This window comes from Canis aureus, chromosome 22 (genome assembly GCF_053574225.1).
Source record: "Canis aureus isolate CA01 chromosome 22, VMU_Caureus_v.1.0, whole genome shotgun sequence".
Taxonomy (NCBI): Eukaryota; Metazoa; Chordata; class Mammalia; order Carnivora; family Canidae; genus Canis; species Canis aureus.
This window is the reverse complement of record NC_135632.1, coordinates 834,931-850,098: the sequence shown is the minus strand read 5'-3', so window position 1 is coordinate 850,098 and position 15,168 is coordinate 834,931. Positions and strand designations below refer to the sequence as shown.

General features: G+C 35.2%; 1 protein-coding gene and 1 pseudogene across 1 annotated transcript in view; both read left to right on the top strand.

Annotated features, from left to right (window-relative positions):
* Positions 1 to 15,168, top strand: part of RSRC1 (arginine and serine rich coiled-coil 1) — a 398,032-nt gene that overhangs the window by 237,821 nt on the left and 145,043 nt on the right. The window lies entirely within an intron of this gene.
* On the top strand, positions 8,558 to 8,623 carry LOC144294426 (U4 spliceosomal RNA; annotated as a pseudogene).

Sequence of the window (15,168 nt, the reverse complement as noted above, 5' to 3'; positions counted from 1 at the left end):
ACGTACCTTTAGAGATTTTATGAGAACTAAACAAATTAATGTAATAAAGTGTTTAGAATAGCACCTAACACGTAACTAAGTGTTCTGTAATTGTTAGCAAGTAGGAATGGTCTTTTATGGCATCACACAGTGGTGAGGTAATTAAGGAAGAGACATTGAGCCAAACATTCTCCTCCTACTGGCATACATAAACAGAAGTCATCAAGAATTAAGAAGAGTGTTTTTTAAAGAAACAAATGATTAACACTTTAAATAGTTTAATTGACTTTAGCATTGGTTAAACCTTTTTATCATCATAGTTTCTGCAAGTTTCAGAAATTGTGCATAAAACCTGATAGCTTTTATGTAGAATCAAATTGATAATGTTAATTTAACTTCCAGTTTCCAATAATGAGCGTGATTTTTTGCTTTATGTTAATTCAAAAAGATAAAGTAGTGCTTCCTAAAGAGAATTACTAAGTGAATTGCATTTTAAAAGTATAAGTTACTTGTTTTAGCGTCAGTTACACATCTCTATTTGAATGACTATTTATCCTTAATAATATTTAGTAAGAAGAAAGCTATCAGCTAGAGTCTAACAATATCACAGCAACTTGCCATGTTTGAGCAGATGTTAAGCAGACAGTAGTTGAATGTTAATTTTGAGAGGGTGGTATGTTTAAGCCTAGCTGAAGTATGTTGCATGTGGGCTTTCTAGACTCGAGTACAATGCTGGATCTCTGGGGAGAATTTTAAAACTAAACCTCTTTCTTTGGGGTCCTCTATATGGACTCTCTCAAGTCAGTATAAAGCAGATCATCCCTAGGCTAAAGCCCTTCAGCTTTTGTTATTGGGCTCTGTAGACCTGTAATTAGGCCTCCTGGCAGGCCATGCAGGCCAGTTAATGGTCATATGGAGTTTCTGTGAGGCAGACTGGCTTTGTATAAATCCTGGGTAGGAATACGTTTATGGGTCACTTCCTACCAGGACCATGCTTTGTCCTTATGCCCTGCGGGCTGACAGGGAGCAGGTTCCCTTGACCATGGACTGTTCAGTTTGCAACTCAAAATCTACTCCACTAATCCCCAGTGTAAACAGAGGATTTAGAAGGGCTTCTGTCACTTACAGTTGCCAATTCACTTGGGTGTCTGTGAATTTATTTTTTTCCCCAGACTTCATTATTGAAAGACTGACAAGTGTGTAAGATTTGGATGTTTGTTTATATGTCAAATGTGCTGTTTATTTTTTTCAGGGATTTTATAATCATTGTAAATAATTTATCTAAAGCAGAATTATGTAATGAGCTTTTTTATTGATCACCCTTTAATATTTTTTAGTTTAAGCCATTAAAAAATTTGGAATGATAGCCTGCCTTTTCCTATAAAGGAAATTATAGGTCTGTTTTTTTGTTGTTTGTTTGTTTGTTTGTTTGTTTGTTTTATAAGAGTAAAATAACACGATGTAAAGAAGTTTACCAAAAAATGGCTAATGCAGATTTCAGATAAGTCAAATAATTTTGTACATTTTATATTAAGTAAAAATGCCATTTTTGCATAAATGAAAGCTTTTGAAAGGAGGAATATCAGATTAGTATATAAAATGCTTAATAAAAATGTATTTCATGAAATACTTAAAATTAATAAGAGTGCCATTTATTGAGCATTTACTATGTGGTGAGCACTTTTATACATCTACACATATTGTAATTTTTAATAATTAATAGATGTTTCCTAGCCAAGCAAAATATTTGAATTTTAAGAAAGGCACAATTGAGATTTCTTTTGTTTTTCCATTTTTATCTCATCCTCTATTTCATTATGATTTTCTCTTTGTTGCTCAGATTATATCAAGATTTGACTCTAAAATGTGTAAGTTCTGAGTTTGCTCTGCAAAGAATTGTCACCTATATTCCTATGAGCCAATTTTTCTTTTAGGGGGGAAATCAAATGATGAATTCTTTCCCAGGTCTCATCTAGTAAATCAGTGCTCAGTGTTTTGCATTTTGTGATGTAAAAATGGTTCATGACAGATGTGGCTGAAAAGACCACATACGTAGACTGTATGATTTTAGTCTGGTGGAACTAATAGGATCACTCATTACATTTTAGACCCTGGGGTTTCTTTTTTCTTTCATAATAATAATAAAAAAAAAAAAAACTGTTTAAATAGAGTAGCTCTTTTTGTGTGTGTGAGTACAGCATCTTCCCCCAAATTTACAAAGAGTTGATGGTAACAAATCAACAAATAATCCTCTCTTCTAAAAAGTTTCATTGATGTTTATTTAATATTGACTGTTATTTTTTGTCTTGTCCATAAGAGTTAAGACTTTGTTCTCTTTTTGTGAAAGATTTCTTTGAATTTTATTTAGCAAAACTAGAAAATACATTCCTTAGAGAATCCAAGATCTGAGAATTAAGTTATATGATAATAAAAACAAGTTTTGCAGATGTTGAAGTATTTAATGGCAACAAAAAGACATGCAATAAGAATTCTGGTGTTTACTTAGAAATAGGAGAATCATAGTACAATCTGTTTTCTTTTTTAATGTATTTTTTAATGTATATATTGAAACAAATATATTTGTGATGGATTTTGGAACTGACAAAATGGAGGCTTCTGAATAGTGTGAAAGATCTGATCCTATTTTAGTTTTGACCAAAAGTTAAAGTTGTAATTGAATAAAAAATTACTTTGAAAAATATCCTGGGTGATGTATATCAAAATGCAAATAATGGTTATTGTCCCTGGGCAGTGAGATTTAAGGTAATTAAAAAAAAAATTTTTGGCATTTTTTTTGGGGATTGTTCTGTAGATATGAAGAAAACCTATGGAAGTGTAGAAAAAGTAATTTAAATATGATGACAGTCCTCAATATTTAGTATAAAATTTAGTTTTGACAAATGTATACAATTGTGTTAAGTACCACCAAACAATTTTATTTTTCAAAATTTTTGATAGACAATTTACACATTACTCCAGAAAGGCCCCTTATACTCCTTTGAAGTCAGTTCTTTTCTCCCATTTCGGACCTTAGCAACCACTAATCTGCTTTATGTTGCTATAGTTTTGCTATTTTCAGAATGCTATATAAATGGAACCATACAGTATGTAGACTTTTGTGTCTGCACTCTTTGACTTGGTGAAGTGCTTTTCAGGTTTGTTCTCATTGTTGTATGAGCATAAGTTCTTTTTATTGCTGAGTAGTATTTCATTGTATAGCTACACCAGTTTGTTTTTTCATTCAACAATTAGTGGACAGGTAGATTGTTTCCAGTTTATGGGGTTTTTTTTTGAATAAAAATTATATGGACATTTTTTTCCTGTGCTTGTGTGGATGGAACTGGAGGGTATTATGCTGAGTGAAATAAGTCAATTGGAGAAGGACAATCATCATATGGTTTCACTCATATGTGGAATATAAGAAATAATGAAAGGGATTATAAGGGGAGGGGGAAACTGAGTGGGGAAAAATTAGAGAGGCCCACAAACCATGAGAGACTCCTAATTCTGGGAAACAAAGGGTTGCAGAAGAGGAGGATGGTGGAGGGATGGGGTAACTGGGTGACAAGCACTGAGGAGGGCACTTGATGGGATGAGCACTGGGTGCTATACTATATGTTGGGAAATTGAATTTAAATTTAAAAATCATATGAACATTTGAGTACAAGTCTGCGTAAACATATTTTCATTTCTCTTAGGTAAATAGGAATGGGATTTGTTGGTTATATATCTATTTAAGTGTAGCTTTGACTTTGTAAGAAACTGCCAAGCTTTTCCAAAGTGACTGTCCCATTTGTATTTGCACTAGCAGTGTTTGAAAGGCTCATTTGTTCCTTGACATCACTTGATGTTTTTGGTTTTTTTTGTTTAATTTCAGCCATTCTGTTCAATGCATTGTATTTCATTTGACTTTAATGTGCATTCCAGTGGTGACTCATGAAGTTGAGCATCTTTGCATGGAATCATTTGTCATCTGTATGCTTCTGTGAAGTATTTGCTCCTATCTGTTGTCCATTTTTAAAAGGAATTATTTATATTATTGACTTAGAGAGTTATTCATGTGTTCTGAATACAAGTGAAATATGTACTTCATATTTTCACCTAGTCTATGCCTTCCCTGTTTATTTTCTAAACAATGATTTTTTAAAAACAATTAATAATGTACATACAGTAAAATACACCATTTTTTAGTGACAGTTCTTTGATTTTTGACAAGTATAGACAGTTGTTTAATAACACCTAGAATCAAGATGTAGAACAATTTTATAATCCTTCAGAATTTTCCCATTCCCTTAATGGTTGAACCCCTCTGACCACTTCCAGCTCCTGGAAACCACTAATCTATTTTTTGTTCCTACAGTTTTGACTTTTCTAATATGTTATATAAATGGAATCCTCTAATATAGCTTTTTTGAGTCTGGCTTCTTTGACCTGGCATAATGCTTTTGAGATTTACACATGTTGTTGCTTATTCTGGTAACTTACTCCCTTTTTGTTATTGAGCAATATTCCATTGTGTGGGTTAATTAATTGAAGGGTGTTCAGATTATTCTCAGTTTTACACAGTTATGGATTAAACCGCTAGAACATTGTCAAAAAGGATTTTGTAAGACAAAAGTTTTTGTTACATTTGGGAAATACCTAAGACTGGGATTGGTGGGTATTACGATAATTTTATGGTTAACTTTATGAGAAACTACAGACTATTTCCTAAAGTGACTAGGCCATTTTGTGTTCCTAAAGCCAACATATGAGAAATTCTGTTATTCTACATCCTTGTCAGAATTATCAGTTTTTGGCATTATTAGTTTTTGTTTTATTTTGGTCATTCAGTTGGATATGTAAAGGTGTGTCATTGTGGTTTTAGCTGAATATGCTTTATAATGAAGGTTGTTGAACATCTCTTCATGTACTTACACACCATTGCAGACAAGTTTTCTCATTTTTAAAAGTTGAATTGTTTTTTAGTTGCTGAATTTTGAGAGTTTTATATATTTTGGTTAAAAGTTCTTTATCCGGGATGCCCGGGTGGCTCAGCGGTTGAGCGCCTGCCTTCGGCCCAGGGCATTGTGATCTCAGGGTCCCAGGATCCAGTCCCACATCGGGCTCCCTGCATGGAGTCTGCTTCTCCCACTGCCTATGTCTCTGCCTCTCTGTGTGTGTGTCTCTCATGAATAAATAAATAAATGAAATCTTAAATCCAGCTCTTACCTGGATTATTGCGGTAGCTTCTTACCTAGTCACCCTACTGACTAGTTCCACTGGCCCCACTGTATTTTATTTATTAGCAGAGCATCTAGAATGAATGATCCTTTTAAAGCCTGAATCAGAAACACCCCTCTTCCTTTCCAATGTCTTCTCCATTCAGTAAAAGCCAAAATCATTCTAATGGCCTCTACAGCCCTTCAGAATCTGGCCCGTCATTTGTTACCTTTCTGATTTCATTTCTTATTTTCCTCACTTTTTCCGTTTTACTCATTGCTACCTTCACTGTTCCTCAGCCTCAGCAATCACCTCCCCTTCAAGGCCTAATGCCTGCTATTGCGTCTCCTTGGAATGCTCATCCCTGAAGGCTGCTGCCGCCCTCACCTCCGTCAGCTGTCAGCAGGCTGAATTGTACTTTGCAGTTGACACCTCCTTGTCCCCTTTGCTTGCTTTTATTTTTCTATTTTATCACTATTACCATTTATTTTTACATTATATATTATTATTATTACTACCACTTATTTGTATTTTTCATTATCTGTCCCCACCAGAAAGTAAGCTACATCCGGGCAAGGATTTCTGTCTTTTGTTCACTCTTGTGAACTTCATACATTGTTTGTGCTCAATAAATTTTTATTGGTTAAGTGTATGAATGAATAATATACTATAATGTTTCTCATTTCACTTTGCTAAAAAGATGGCCTTTTAAAATATACATATTACTAATTAGAACTGGATTGAACCCACTTCTGCTTATAGAAGGCAAAATTGCATTATATTTTTAAATTTAAATTTTACTTTTTAAATAAATTGAATATCACAAACTTCAAAAATGTGAAATATCATGCTCTTGTAAATGATAACAGGTATTTGTGTTGTTTTATAATTGACTTTTGCTTATTTAATAATGTTCTGTGCTTCTTTATTCACTTACAAAGCATTTTTGCAAGTTATTCCGTGTTAATTTTATTAATCTCTTTTGACACAAGCCTGCAAGTTGCCCAGGATTTTACATTTTTATCTTTAGATATATAATTTTGAAGATTTTTTAAAAGGAAGATAATGGGTATTTTTTTCTGAAAAAGTTCTGCAAAAATACCACATTAAAGACTTCTTTAAAATTTCAGGCATCTGTAGAACATGTAATACTTGTATTTAGTAAGGGAATATATACGTTGCTTATTTTAGAATGATTGTCATCAAACAGAGTAGCACATATATTCTGAAATTGCATTTTTCCTCCCCTTAACATACTATCATTTCACTCTAAACTGGAGATTAAATTTTACTTTGTATATAGGAAATCTTTAATAGCCGATTCAGACAAGAAATGCTTAAGGTAGATGTCATGAAAGTGGTGACGTATTTTTAGGTTAAATGTGTTTATGTGTATTTAGAGAATGTAATGAAACTATTTGAGTCTTTCCCCCCTTGCTTTATTGAGACATAATTGGCATAGAACATCTTGTAAGCTTAAGATGTACAACATGATTTGATAGTTCTATATTATGAAATGATTTACAGTAGTGTTGGTTAAACTTGTCATGTCATACAGTTACCATTTTTTGTGAATGGTAAGAATGTTTAAGATCTACTCTCCGGATAACTTTCAAGTATATGATACAGTATTGTTCCTCCCAACAATGTATCCGTCTTATTAACTGGTAGTTTGTACCCTTTGACCAATACTCCTCTTTTCCCCCACTCCCCAGCCCCTGAGAACCATTGTACTTACTCTCTGTTTCTGTGACTTTGTTTGCTTTTTTTTTTTTTTTTGTACCATACATAAGTGACATCATACTTGTGGTTTTAGCTGAATATGCTTTATGAAGGTTGTTGAACATCTCTTCATGTACTTACTCACCATTTGAACTTGCCTTTCTCTGCCTGACTTATTTCATTTAGGTTCATCCATATTGACAGAGATGTCAGAATTTCCTCCTTTCTTTATGGCTAAATCATATTACATATATATATATAGCCACAAATTCTGGGAGGAAATTCTGATATCTCTGACTATATATATATATATATATATATATATATAGAGAGAGAGAGAGAGAGAGGAGACAGAGAGAGAGAGAGAGAGAACAATGTATAAAGTTCACAAGAGTGAACAAAAGATAGAAATCCTTGCCCTGGTGTAGCTTATTTTCTGGTGGGGACAGATAATGGAAAATACAAATAACTGGTTATATAAATATAAATATATATATTTGGAGACCTCTCCAGGAGTGGCAGGCTCCAGGGTGCCTGAGAAGTGGGGTGCGGGAGGGTCCAAGTTCCAAGTTGTTTTATTCAGATCCAGGGCTCCTCTGATTCCAGATATGATGATGGAAGAGGGCCACCAGGAAACCCCCCAGAAGGATGGGTCTCAGTAATCATCTACGTGGCCCTAGTCATCCTCCAATGGCTGGTGGATGAGGAAGGTAAATGTCTGCTCTAAGAAGCAGACAACTGGACATGCACATTCCTAACAGAAGGAAACCATCAAGAAGTAGAGTGCTGACCATGCTGGACAAGTAATTGAATGTATATGCCCAAACAAGGATTGCTCTGTGCCTTCACAGACGAATGAGGTCGTGCTGGGAATTCCCTCCCCAGGGATCTGGCATGACTAACATGCATTTTTATAAATGCACATGCTTGTCTCATTATCTTTTTTGTATAGTTTATTAAAATATTAATACAGTTTTAATAAGTAAATATTTTTAGGTTACAAAACTTGACTTCACATCTTTGTATAATTAAACTCCAGATTTGAAGGAAAAATGTATATATTACATCCTCTTTTTTTTTTTTAAAGGTATTTATTTATTTATTTATTTATTTATTTATTTATGATAGTCACAGAGAGAGAGAGAGAGAGGCAGAGACACAGGCAGAGGGAGAAGCAGGCTCCATGCACCGGGAGCCTGATGTGGGATTCGATCCCGGGTCTCCAGGATCGCGCCCTGGGCCAAAGGCAGGCGCCAAACCGCTGCGCCACCCAGGGATCCCCCCCCTTTTTTTTTTTTTAATATTACATCCTCTTTATCCATTCATCTGTAGGTGGATGTCTTAGCTATTGTGAATAATGCTGTAGTGAACATGGGAGTACATGTATCTTTTCGAGATCCTAATTTCATTTCCTTTGGGTATATACCCAGAAATGGGATTGCTGGATCATATGGTGGTTCTATTTTTAATTTTTTGAGTAACCTCCATACTGTTTGCCATAATGGTCACACCAATTTACATTCCTTCAGCATGGCACAAGGGAGTTCCCTTTTCTTCACATTCTTGCCAACACTTATTATCTTTCATTGTTTTGAAAATACCCATTCTAACAAGTGTGAGGTGATATCTTTTTGTGGTTTGATTTGTATTTCTCAGCTTTGGGCAGTGGCAGTATCGTAGCCAATGAGGTTTATCCAACGTGCGATTATTGCTAATTGATTTGTATTTCCCTGAGGATTAGTGATGTTAAGCATCTTTCCATGTAACTGTCAGTCATTTGTAGGTCCTCTTTGGAAAAAAGTCCATTCAGGTCCTTTGCCTGTTTTCCAATTGGGAGCAATTTGGATGTTAGTTGGTTAATAATGGGTTCTCGAACTTTCTTCTGCTTAAATCAAGATGATGTCAATTTTATTTGAATTTTAGGTTAATAAAATTTTCTTCTCTATAAGAATTCAGTAACAAGGTTGAAAAATCTAAAATCATTAGAATTACTCTCTGTAGTGTGTTCACAATATAGAATAGGTTCTCTTGCTTATTACAATATCGTATATTTTCGGCTGGTGGTGGTGATACAGCTATATAATCCAGAACCTCTTTTTCTAATCAATAATCTTGAGGTTGATTTGCTCCTGAATTATCCAAGAAAAAGAGTTGGGATCCTAGAAGGCAGAGAAAACCTCATCATCTAAAAAATGGCCTACACCCATGATTATTCATTTGTAGTAAGATTAATCTGCATGTAGGACATCAGAAATTATTTCTGCTTTACAAATAGTTGATTTAAATTTTTTTGTGTGGCAATCAAGATAATATATATTTTCTATGTAAAAAAATGTACTTTTCCCCCTTTGAATTTTAGTATCAGTTTACCTCCATAAAACACTTCTTTGCAATTTTATTGGGATTGTGTTAAATTTAGACATAAATGACATCTTGATGATGTTGAGATATCCTATCCAAGTATGAGGAATGTCTTTCCATTGAATCAGGTTTACTTTTGCAGCTTTCAAGAGTGGTTTAGTTTTCCTCATTTAGGTTTTACATGTTTTGTTTACTCCTTTGATTCTATTATGAATGAGATTTTCTTTACTGTTATGTCATCTGACTAGTACGTGTATGTATGACAGTTATTAATTTTGGTATACTTATTTAAATAACTCCTATCTTACTAAATTATTTTATTGTTTGAGATTTAATATTATCTTGTGTGTTCCAGGTATATTAACATATTGTTAACAAATAGAAAGTGTTTTACTTATCCTTCTCAGGTTTTTAGGTCTCTAACTTATTAGTACATTGTTAAATAGTAGTAAAGATAGTGGTATATTTGCCCTAGTCTTAATATTAATGAAAATCTCTGTTTTTTTTCCCACTAAAGAAAATGCTGGCTTTGTGACTTAGATGTGTGTTTAATTTTAATTATCTAATCAGTTCCCCCCACACACACATTTAGTGTATTTTTTTTTAATTAGTAGGGTGTTAAATTTCACCAAAGGCCTTTTCAGTGTCTATGGAGATTAAAAAATGAGATATTTTTCTTAATCTTTAAAATTTTTTTAACATTTATTTTATTTTTTATAAGGCTTCATTTCTTTAGACAAGCTTAAGGTTCATAGCAAAATTAAGGAGAAGGTATAGACAGATTTCCCATGTAATTCTTTCCCTTGAACCTGCATAGCCTCTCCCATTATCAGCATCCCCAGGCAGAGGGGTAGAGTTGTTAAAGTTAATGAACCTACGCAGGTACATCATGCAAGACCAGAGTTTATATTGCAGCATTCGGGTTCACTCTTGGTGTTAGACATTCTGTGAGTTTGGATAAATGTATAATCACATATATCCGCCATTACAGAGTGTTTTCACCACTCTTGAAAACCTGTGTGCTCAAACTATTTATCCTTCTCCCTCACCTCCAAGCCTTGGCAGTCAGTGATATTTTTACTGTCTTCAGAGTTTTGCCTTTGTTAGACTGGCCTACAGTTGGATCTGAAACCTTCTCAGATCGGTTTCTTTCACTTACTAATATGCACTTAGGGTTCCTCTATGTCTTTTCAGAGCTTATAGTTCATTTCTTTTTAGCACTGAGTAATATCCCATTGTCTGGATGTACCACAGTTTATTTGTCCATTCACCTACTTGAAGTACATCTTGGTTATCTTCAGGTGCTGGCAATTATGAATAAAGCTGCTATAATCATCCATGCACAGGTTTTTGTGCAGACTTAATCTTTCAACTCCTTTGGATAAATACCAAGGAGCATGAGTGCTGGATCATGTAGTATGAGTATGTTTAATTTTGTTAGAAACTGCCAGACTGTCTTCCAAAATGGCTGTACCATTTTGCATTCTCACTAGCAGTAATGAGAGTTGCTGTTGCTCCACATCCTCATCAGCATTTGGTGTGTCAGTGTTCTAAGATTTGGGCCATTCTAATATATTTGTAATTATATCTCATTGTTGCTTTAATTTGCGATTTCCACATCACATATGATGTTTTACATCTTTCCCTATGTTTATTTGCCCTCTGTATATCTTATTTGGTGATGTATCTGTTAAGGTCTTTGGGCCATTTTTAAATCAGGTTATTTATTTTCTTATTGTTGAATTTTAAGAGTTCTTTGTATATTTGGTTAACAGTCCATTATCAGATCTGTCTTTTGCAAGCATTTTCTCTTAATATGTGGTTTGTATTCTCTTCCTTTTGACATTGTCTTGCACAGAGCAGAAGTTTCTAATGTAAATAGAGTCCAGCTTATCAACTGTTTTTTTTCATGGATCATGCCCTTGATGATCTTATCTAAAGAGCTATTACCATACTGAAGACCATCTAGGTTTTCTCCTATGTTATCTTCTAGGAGTTTTATAACTTTCATTTCACATTTAGATCTGTGATCCATTTTGAGTTAATTTTGGTGAAGAGTGGAACATTTATTTAGATTGTTTTTTTTCTTTTGCATGTGGATGTCCAGCTGTTAAGCACTATTTATTGACAAGACTATTGTACTGCCTTTGCTCCTTTGTCAAAGATTGACTGTAGACATGCATCTATTTCTAGGCTTTCTTTTTTTTTTTTTTTTTTTTTTTTTTTTTTTTATTTATTTATGATAGTCACACAGAGGGAGAGGCAGAGACACAGGCAGAGGGAGAAGCAGGCTCCATGCACTGGGAGCCCAACGTGGGATTCGATCCCGGGTCTCCAGGATCACGCACCGGGCCAAAGGCAGGCGCCAAACCACTGCGCCACCCAGGGATCCCTAGGCTTTCTTTTCTAGTCCACTCATCATTTGTTTTGTTTTGTTTTTATAGGATTTGGAACATTTTCATTAATTTATTTATTTTTATTGGAGTTCAATTTGCCAAAATATAGCATAACACCCAGTGCTCATCCCATCAAGTGCCCCCCTCAGTGCCCGTCACCCAGTCACCCCCACCCCCCGTCCACCTCCCTTTCCACCACCCCTTGTTCATTTCCCAGAGTAAGGAGTCTCTCATGTTCTGTCTCCCTTTCTGATTTTTCCCACTCATTTTTTCTCCTTTCCCCTTTATTCCCTTGCATTATTTTTTATATTCCCCAAATGAATGAGACCATATAATGTTTGTCCTTTCCGATTGACTTATTGCACTGAGCATAATACCCTCCAGTTCCATCCATGTCGAAGCACATGGTGGGTATTTGTCATTTCTAATGGCTGAGGAATATTCCATTGTATACATAAACCACATCTTCTTTATCCATCATCTTTCGATGGACACTGAGGCTCCTTCCACAGTTTGGCTGTTGTGGACATTGCTGCTAGAAACATCGGGGTGCAGGTGTCCCAGCGTTTCACTGCATCTGTATATTTGGGGTAAATCCCCAGCAGTGCAATTGCTGGGTCGTAGGGCAGGTCTATTTTTAACTCTTTGAGGAACCTCCACACAGTTTTCCAGAGTGGCTGCACCAGTTCACATTCCCAGCAACAGTGCAGGAGGGTTCCCCTTTCTCCGCATCCTCTCCAACATCTGTGGTTTCCTGCCTTGTTAATGTTCCCCATTCTCACTGGTGTGAGGTGGGATCTCATTGTGGTTTGGATTTGTATTTCCCTGATGGCAAGTGATGCGGAGCATTTCCTCATGTGCTTGTTGGCCACGTCTATGTCTTCCTCTGTGAGATTTCTCTTCATGTCTTTTGCTCATTTCATGATTGGATTGTTTGTTTCTTTGCTGCTGAGTTTAATAAGTTCTTTATAGATCTTGGAAACTAGCCCTTTATCTGATACGTCTTTTGCAAATATCTTCTCCCATTCTGTAGGTTGTCTTTTAGTTTTGTTGACTGTATCCTTTGCTGTGCAAAAGCTTCTTATCTTGATGAAGTCCCAGTAGTTCATTTTTGCTTTTGTTTCTCTTGCCTTCATGGATCTATCTTGCAAGAAGTTACTGTGGCCAAGTTCAAAAAGGGTGTTGCCTGTGTTCTCTAGGATTTTGATGGACTCTTATCTCACATTTAGATCTTTCATCCATTTTGAGTTTATCTTTGTGTCTGGTGTAAGAGAGTGGTCTAGTTTCATTCTTCTGCATGTGGATGTCCAATTTTCCCAGCACCATTTATTGAAGAGACTGTCTTTCTTCCAATGGATACTCTTTCCTCCTTTATCGAATATTAGTTGACCATAAAGTTCAGGGTCCACTTCTGGATTCTCTATTCTGTTCCATTGATCTATGTGTCTGTTTTTGTGCCAGTACCACACTGTCCTGATGATCACAGCTTTGTAGGACAACCTGAACTCTGGCATTGTGATGCCCCCAGATATGGTTTTCTTTTTCAGTATTCCCCTGGCTATTTGGGGTCTTTTCTGATTCCACACAAATCTTAAGATAATTTGTTCCAACTCTCTGAAGAAAGCCCATGGTATTTTGATAGGGATTGCATTAAATGTGTAAATTGCCCTGGGTAGCATTGACATTTTCACAGTATTAATTCTTCTAATCCATGAGCATGGAATATTTTTCCATCTCTTTGTGTCTTCCTCAATTTCTTTCAGAAGTGTTCTGTAATTGTTAGGATATAGATCCTTTACCTCTTTGGTTAGGTTTATTCCTAGGTAGCTGATGCTTTTGGGGGACAATTGTAAATGGAATGGACTCCTTGATTTCTCTTTCTTCAGTCTCATTGTTAGTATATAGTAATGCCACTGATTTCTGGGCATTGATTTTGTATCCTGCCACGCTGCCAAATTGCTATATGAGTTCTAGCAATCTTGGGGTGGAGGCTTTTGGGTTTTCTATGTATAGTATCATGTCATCTGCGAAGAGGGAGAGTTTGACTTCTTTGCCAATTTGAATGTCTTTTTGTTGTCTGATTGCTGAGGCTAGGACTTCCAGTACTATGTTGAATAGCAGTGGTGAGAGTGGACATCCCTGTCTTGTTCCTGATCTTAGGGGAAAGGCTCCCAGTGTTTCCCTGAGGAGAAGGATATTTGCTGTGGGCTTTTCGTAGATGGCTTTTAAGATGTTGAGGAATGTTCCCTCTATCCCTACACTCGGAAGAGTTTTGATCAGGAACGGATGCTGTATTTTGTCAAATGCTTTCTCTGCATCTATTGAGAGGATCATATGATTCTTGTTTTTCTCTTGCTAATATGATGAATCACATTGATTGCTTTACGCCACTCATCTATTTGTCTGTTCTTTTTCAATTACCATCCTGTCTTTTTTTTTTTTTTTTTAATGATAGTCACAGAGAGAGAAAGAGAGAGAGGCAGAGTCTTGATTACTGTTGCTTTATGGTAAGTCTTGAACATCCATCCTCTAACTTTGTTCTTCTCTTTCAATACTGTCTTGGCTATTCTGTGTATTTTGCCTCTCTGTAACTTTTAGAATCAGTTTGCTGATAGCCACAAGATAATTTGCTAGCTGAGATTTTGATTAGGATTGCCTTGAATCTATAGATCAAGCTGGAGAGAACTGGCATCTTGACAGTGTTGTGTCTTCCTATCATAAACATGGAATATCTCCCCACTTTTTTAGTTCTTCCTTACTATGTTTATTAGAATTTTGTAGTTTTTTTTCATACAGATCTTGTACATACTTGTTAGATTTATACTTAAGCATATTTTTCTGGGTACTAATGTAAATAATACTGTTTTTTTAATTTCAAATTCTACTTGTTCCTTTCTATAATTTCATAGTAGTTCCTGGTGTTCTTTTGTCCATTCATTCTTTCTACATACGTGATCATGTTTCTTTGATTTAATTGAGGTACATGATCATGTTTCTGTAAACAAAGACAGTTTTATTTCTTCCTTCTCAGTCTGTATACCTTTTTTTTCTTTTCCTTATTGCGTCTGCTAGGTCTTACAGTGTGATGTTGAAAAGGAGATGGGACATTGATTGCTTTGTACCTGATATTAGTGGTAAAGCTTCAGGTTATCACCATTAAATATGATGTTAGCTGTTTTTTGTAGATACTCTTTATCAAGTTGAGGAAGTTCCTTTTTATCCTTAGTTTACTGAGAATTTTTTGTATCCTGAATGAATGTTGGATTTTGTCAAATCCATGGATTTGTATCCTGAATGAATGTTGGATTTTGTCAGACCATTTGTTTTTTCTGCATCTGTTGATTTCATTAAATCCTTAATATGCTGTCATATTTAAGGATTTCTCAATATTGACCTATCCTTGTATAACTATAACGAATCCCATTTGTTAATGGTGTGTTACTTTTTAATGTAATGTTGCTTTCCATACTCCTAATATTTTATTTAGTTTTTACATTAATATTCACTG